Source organism: Perca fluviatilis, chromosome 4 (assembly GCF_010015445.1).
Source record: "Perca fluviatilis chromosome 4, GENO_Pfluv_1.0, whole genome shotgun sequence".
Classification (NCBI taxonomy): Eukaryota; Metazoa; Chordata; class Actinopteri; order Perciformes; family Percidae; genus Perca; species Perca fluviatilis.
Window position 1 is genome coordinate 1,582,058 of NC_053115.1, and position 6,974 is coordinate 1,589,031.

Below are 6,974 nucleotides of genomic sequence, written 5' to 3' on the forward strand. Positions count from 1 at the left end.
GGCTTACGTTTCCGTGACAACGGGACAGTTAAAGACACACGCGGGACCCGATCCCCCGGTCTCCTGGTTTTGACCCATCCACCCCCCCCAACCAACCTCCCTACAGAATTTCGGCCTTTTATACTACTGTCTCTCAGATTTTTTCATCGCTTCAGACGCTGAGAGCCACTGTCCAAACGTCCATCTTTTAGGAGTTGAGACTGAGAAGGGGTTGGGGAACCATGGGAACAACAGGAAACACCCGTCTGTCAATTAGCTACTTTTGCTGTGTGATGTAAACGGTTATTTTTAGACTTGGATGCTTGTTAACTCTCCTCTTCTTTTCAAAGTTTCTATATCAGAAATTTGGGATCTTTCAACGCTTTTCACAAGTAAAATAAATGATCAGTCCACTATTTTCATTAAATTTGGGTGTTTTATTCAATTTTATAGCATTTGAAAAAAATAATTGATAAAAGAACGTTGAAAAAAGTCAACAAAAATGTCGGAAAATGTGACAAAAACTGTAGAAAAAGACCCAGAAAAATATAAACATGCATGGTCAACGAAGGTTATGGACAAAACAATATGCAAGACCAATAGGCTACTATTATGATGGATGGACCTGATGTCCTAATAAACAAAAATAATTATAATAATAATAATAATAATTTTTATAATAATAAAATAGTTCTTGTTAAAGTTTGGTAAAGTTTAGGGGACTAAAAGTACTTGATTCAACTCTTGGATCTAGAAGTTGGTCATGGTTAAAAGAAACCAATGTTAGCTGTTTAGAAAAAGATGGGATGCTGATCCCAGGCTCCTGTGTGCTACTCCAACATTATGCTGAAGGTCCTGCCCAACCTGCTCGCTCGGAGGTTTTTTTCGGCACTACAAGAACGCCACGATATACTTCTACCTTATGCTTATGAGAGAGGAAACTCATTATTGGAGTGAACACAAGAGGTTGCTTCTTAGCAAAACGTGAACATAGGTTGTTTTAAGTGTTCAGGTGAGGACAGACTCTTCTAGATGTGTGAAATGTAGAATGTAATCAACGACAATTGTCTCTTAATTCAACTGGTGTTAGGTGATATTCTGCATCCCAAAGTCCATCCATTCATTTGCTGTCTTTTTAAAACCAGTTTGACTTTTCTGGAGCAACTACACTGCAGCTGATTTTATTTTTACATATAATTGATTAGCGTGAACACCGTACATGTTATGCCTTACTCATCCCTCTCTCTTTCCCTCCTCCTCCTCCTCCTCCTCCTCCTCCTCCTCCTCCTCCTCCTCTCCTTCCTGGCTGCAGAGAGAGGAAGGTTTGCATGTATTATGTCTGCTTTTGTTCTTTGCTGTCAGCTCATTGTCACACAAATAAAAAAAGGGAAAGAGGGCGTTCAGTGAGGAAACTGAAGGGAGTTCGAAAGAGAGAGGGAGGTAAAGGATGAGTCCTGACTGTAGGTAGATATTGGAGGCTTCACCCACCTCAACAACCCCCACCCTCACATCCCCCCATCTCTCTTTGTGCATTCTTATCTTTTATTTTCTCTCTCAAGCCAGGTGCTGCTTATCCGGCCTTCAGCACATCTTATCCTACCCCACACCTCTCCACCCCCATCCGGCTTTATCTCTCACACTGTCACCGCAAACTCACACTTTGACATATGAACACACACACACACACACACACACACACACACACACACACACACACACACACACACACACATTCCTTCAACCTGCTCCGCTGTCTCCCCCCTCCTTCTGCTTTTTCCCTCTTTCACATCTCCATCTTTTCCTCGCTCTGCGAGACCGCTGGAGGCAGCTGGTGGGCCATGACCTATCCTATCGCTGCTCTGGAGTCAGCCCTGACACACAGATATGGCAGGCAGACAGACAGACAGACAGACAGGTAGGCAGACAGACAGGCAGCTATGAGCTCATCAAATCCAGATCTGTATCTCAGCTCCACTCTTAGAGGCTTAATCCGGCTGCTTCTCCCAGCGCAGCGAGCTACTGTAGCAGCCAAGAGCCGCAACTGACAAATCCATACAGCTTAAACTCCCGCAAATCTTTCAGAAGTCCTGTTTCTATGAAGCAAATCAGGCACTTTAACATCCCCTGGATTTATTTATAGTGTTATTTTGTGGGTGTCGCAGTGAAAATTGAGCGAAAAAAAACAACTCATTCCTGCAAGCTGCATTGTTTCGAAATCTCCGAAACTGAGACGCCCATTTTTTGTCCTCACGCCTCCCCTGTCCAGCATCGAGGCCGAAGTGTGTGGGGTTTGGCAACGTTTCAGCGCTGTTATTTCATACTGTTGCAGCATATTCACTCCATATAATTCCACTGGTAAATTTGCAGCTAATCTTTGAACTTTTTTTTTCTTTTTTCGGAGTGTTATAGCTGCTGGCTGTAAGGGGAGGGAGGGAGGCAAGGCTGCCTGAGTCGAGCTCTCCATCCTGATTTAGAATTAGATCTATTTCTGTTCACCCTCCAACCCCGCCGGGAAATATTTAAATCTGCCATGGAATGTGCATATGTGTGTGTAACGGAAAGAGAGAGAGAGAGAAAGAGAGAAAGACAGTAAAAGAGGCAGAGATTATTTAAATATATATATATATATATATAAATATTGTTGGCTGGTTGTTTGAGAATTTGCATTTGGTACACGGATTTGGCAACATGGTTTTTTATTCGCAGGCATGCCAATTAAGTCACTGAAGTCAAATCAAACAGAATGAGAAAGAGGAAGATAGAAACAGAAATAGAAAGATAGAAAAGAGGGGGAAAAAACAAAAGAGCGAGTGTATGCAGCCTCAATGTGAACTAGCGGGGAGTAAGACTCAAGCCGTGGTCAGTAATTCATAAGCAGAGCACGTACAGACTGAGCCAAGCTCACCCTCTGGCTACACACACGCACACACACACACACACACACACACACACACACACACACACACACACACACACACACAACCACAACCACACAACCACACACACAACCACACACACACACTCAGTCACAATCACACCAGCAGTCTGAACAAGCCTGAGACACATTTTCAGCTCCATATCCAATCCAACAGTCATTCAAATGTCACCGCCAGAACCTTTGACCCCTGTTAACGCAAAACACACACACACACACACACACACACACACACACACACACACACACACACTCTCTCTACACCATTCTCACTGTCTCAAGACAGCTATACCCACACTTTAAAGAGCGTTAGAAACTACGTCACAGACTAAAACTGTGAAAAGTGTGTTTCTCAGATTAGGAGGTGACACCCACTCACCTCAGAGAGGAATCCGGCGCTCCGCTACGCTGTGGCGTGGAAATGAGCGGCTGCACCCCGGTCCTCACACAGACACGTGCACACATGAGTGTGCACGCTCACGCTCAGAGGCGAGGTGTGTGTAAGGACAATGAGACTGGACTGGATGGAGCTAAGCAGTGGTAGGAGGAGGAGGAGAGAGGGAGGGAGGGAGGGAGGAGGGAGATGTGTGGTTGGGCGGGAAGGTGAAGAGGGAGAGAGAGAGAGGGAGAGAGAGACTAGGTGAATAATGAAATACAGTGAAAGAAGAAAAGAAGTGGCAAAAAAAAAGAAATGTGAAAAGGGTCCGTCTAAAGAAGAGTCCCTCTTGTTGCATTCATGGTTTTGTGCGTATGTGTGTGTCTTCAGTGTGTAAAATGTGTTAAGGTGACCATGTGTGTGTGTGTGTGTGTGTGTGTGTGTGTGTGTGTGTGTGTGTGTGTGTGTGTGTGTGTGTGTGTGTGTGTAAAGGCTCTTTAGGGTCTCATGTTGGTCACTTGAGACTTTCAGCCCTGCCTCTGAGAAGAAAGTGTAGCGAGAGCGGCTTCACATCTTGTCTGTATGTGTGTGTGTGTGTGTGTCTGTGTGTGTGTGTGGGTGTGTGTGTGTGTGTGTCTGTGTGTGTGTGTGTGTGTGTGTGTGTGTGTGTGTGTGTGTGCGTGTGCGTGTGCGTGTGCGTGCATGTGTGTGTCATCCTCAATCAGCTGTAGACTGTAGCTCGCCAGCATTACAACACACCTCATGTCTTCTTCTGAGAAGCTCCTCTTGAACCTCTTCATCTCTCTCTCTTTCTCCCTCTCTCTCTCTCTCCAGGGAAATACATAGCCCACTAACCCTTTCAAAGGTCTCTCAACCACTTAAGCTACTCCCTCTCTTTCTTTCAGTTTCTTCTCACTCAGCTTTGCACTGTAAAAAACGTCTTGCATTTTCAACTAGTTTTTGCTGATAAAGTCCTAAAACCTGATGTCAGTAAAACAAGTGAAAGGATCCTGCCTGTACTCTACGGATATGTTGAAGTGTTCTCAAAGTGTGTGTCCATAACTTCAAGAAAAAGAAGAAAAAGCCGGTCACTGCGCTAACTTGATTATAGAAAAATACATTTATCCAAAATAATAACACTATTATAACACCACACAGTATTTCTTGTGTATTTGAAGTCTTACATATAAGTCATATATATCTTATTTTCTAGAATTTCTGTCTAAAAACTAAAACACCAAGGACATTTTTAATTTGAGTCAATCCCCAGCTGGAAATAGTCTCTAATACAGTCAATGCATTGTTCACTCCCTGTGCCCAGCTGTTTAAGGAAATTATTTAGCCTGTGTTCAAAATTAAACTATACATTTGTGCATAATGTCTTCGTCTTGTGCTTGGAGAGCTACAGACAGAGTAAAGAAGTTGGAAATTACTGAAAGACGCAGTAATAGATTGTTGGTTCTGGTCTGTTCATGGCATTTGTTGACAATATGATTAAAAAGTTTTTTAAAAACCCACCAGACTTGTTTTTTAAAGGCTACACAAAGATTCTGCATGGACGGAGATTTTTGTTATCCAGCTCACACTAGCATACACTTATAATAAACACAAACACACAATCACACACACACACCCTGCGCTGCAGGTGTACGCGTAATTATGTGTGTGTGTGTGTGCCTGTTTGTGTGTGTATGTGTGCATGTGTTTGTATATGTTTGTGTGTGTGTGCGCGTGCGTGCATGTGTGCATGTGTCCGTGTGTTTGTGTGCACGTGCGTGTGTGTGTCCGTGTGTGTCTATGTCTGTGCGCGTGTGTTTGTTTGTGTGTGTGCATGCATGCGTGTGTGTGTGTGTGTGTGTTTCTGTGCGCGTGCATGTCTGTGTGTCTGTGTGTGTGTGTGTGTGTGTGTCTGTGTGTGCGTGCGTGCATGTCTGTGTGTTTGTGTGTGTTTGTGTGCGTGCGTGTCTGTGTGTCTGCGTGCGTGTTTGTGTGCGTGCGTGCGTGCGTGCGTGCGTGTGCCGTGCAGCCTCAATCTCCCAGCTCAGCCACAGAGAGAAGCCAATCTCCACATCCAATTATTTGCTTCTCAAAGGCAGACAGATGGAGAGAGGGAAAAAACAGAGAGCGAGGTAAAGAGAGACAGAGTTAGAGAGAGAGAGAGAGAGTCTTTGAGGCTCTGCATGGGGGATTAATTACAACGAAAAAGAAATGGAGAGAAGAGAAAGTCTCTTCTCTGCTCCGAGTCCGGAGAATAGTTTCACAATTAGTCAAAATCCCAAACAGAGCCTGTGGACGCTAGAACGTGCACTAGAGAGAGAGAGAGAGAGAGAGAGAGAGAGAAGGAGATAAAAAAGCCTAATAATAAAAAACGCTAAAAGGAACAGACAAAGCTGAAGTTTTTCTAAAAAAAATGATTGGCAAGAGCATGTAATATATGTTTCTTTTTGTCATGTGTCTCGTACCCTCCTGAGGCGAGTGCTGTCCTTCCTTCCTGTCTTCTTTCTCAGTCCTTTTATTCTTCTTCCAGTCCTCTTCAGTACTTTTTCTTCACCTCCTTCTCCCTCCTTCTGCCCGCCGCTGTCCGGGATATTCCATCAGAGAAGAGAGATGGTGGATGGAGGCATCGCTGCGCTCCAAACACACTCCAGCTTTTGCGGTCTTCTCCCTTTTGACTCTTTTCTCCTTTTTCTTTTTGTCTTCTCCCTTTCGTCGGCCGGAGCATTTTTTCTTTCTTCCCAGCAGAGGTGACACACAGCGTAGGGGGGGTTGAGGACAAGGAGGGGTGGACAGAAAGACTGAGAGAGAACAAAAAAAGGAGGGAAAAAGAGCAAGTGTAGGATGGAAGAGAGAGCAGGCAATGACAGGAAGAGGCAGGTGGAATGGGTAGTGACACATCGCGGAGGTGTGTGTCTGCACGTATGTGAGTGTGTCAGAGCACCGGGGGCCGTCCTTCTAGCCGACACGCCACCAACGAGGAAGAAGTGGAGGAGGAATAAACGGATGGATGGATGGATGGAGGGAGTGATACAGCAAGCATGCCACCTCCTCCCTTACACACACACACACACACATTTGCTTAGTTCATTGTCATTCACTGGATTTCGCTGTGACACGCATGGCTAACCTACTCACGTAGCCGGACCCTGAACTGAATCCTAATGGAGGAGAGGAGGGAGAGGAGGAGGAGGAGGAGGAGGAGGAGGAGGGAGGAGGAGGAGGAGGAGGAGGAGGAGGAGGAGGAGGAGGAGGAGGAGGCGGAGGAGGCGGGTGTATCAGGCGAGCAGGTGTCCCCTCTACGTCTATTGTTCCCTGTCAATGTGTATGTGCATGCGAGTGTGTTCTGGTCCTTCCCGTGTGTGTCTGTGTGTGTGTGTGTGTGTGTGTGTGTGTGTGTGTGTGTGTGTGTGTGTGTGTGTGTGTGTGTGTGTGTGTGTGTGTATGTGTGTGTGTGTGTGTGTGTGTGTGTGTGTGTGTGTGTGTGTGAGTATGGAGTGTGTTCTGGTCCTTCCCTGTGTGTGTGTGTGTGTGTGTGTGTGTATGTGTGTGTGTGTGTGTGTGTGTGTGTGTGTGTGTGTGTGTGTGTGTGTGTGTGTGTGTGTGTGTGCAGGTGTGTTCTGGTCGCTCCCATATGTGTGTGTGTGTGTGTGTGTGTGTGTATGTGCATGCGAGTGTGTTCTGGTCCTT

The 6,974-nt window shown here is 45.5% G+C and overlaps 1 long non-coding RNA gene across 1 annotated transcript in view; it reads right to left on the reverse strand.

Moving 5' to 3' along the window:
* The window catches only part of LOC120558038, a 23,650-nt gene extending 17,233 nt beyond the window's left edge, over positions 1-6,417 (reverse strand). The window contains exons 1-2 of the long non-coding RNA XR_005639047.1: positions 5,753-6,417; positions 3,294-3,444 (exon numbers count right to left, since the gene is read on the reverse strand). This is a non-coding gene — a long non-coding RNA (uncharacterized LOC120558038). The remainder of the gene's footprint in view (positions 1-3,293; positions 3,445-5,752) is intronic.
* Between the last annotated feature and the right edge of the window lie 557 nt (positions 6,418-6,974).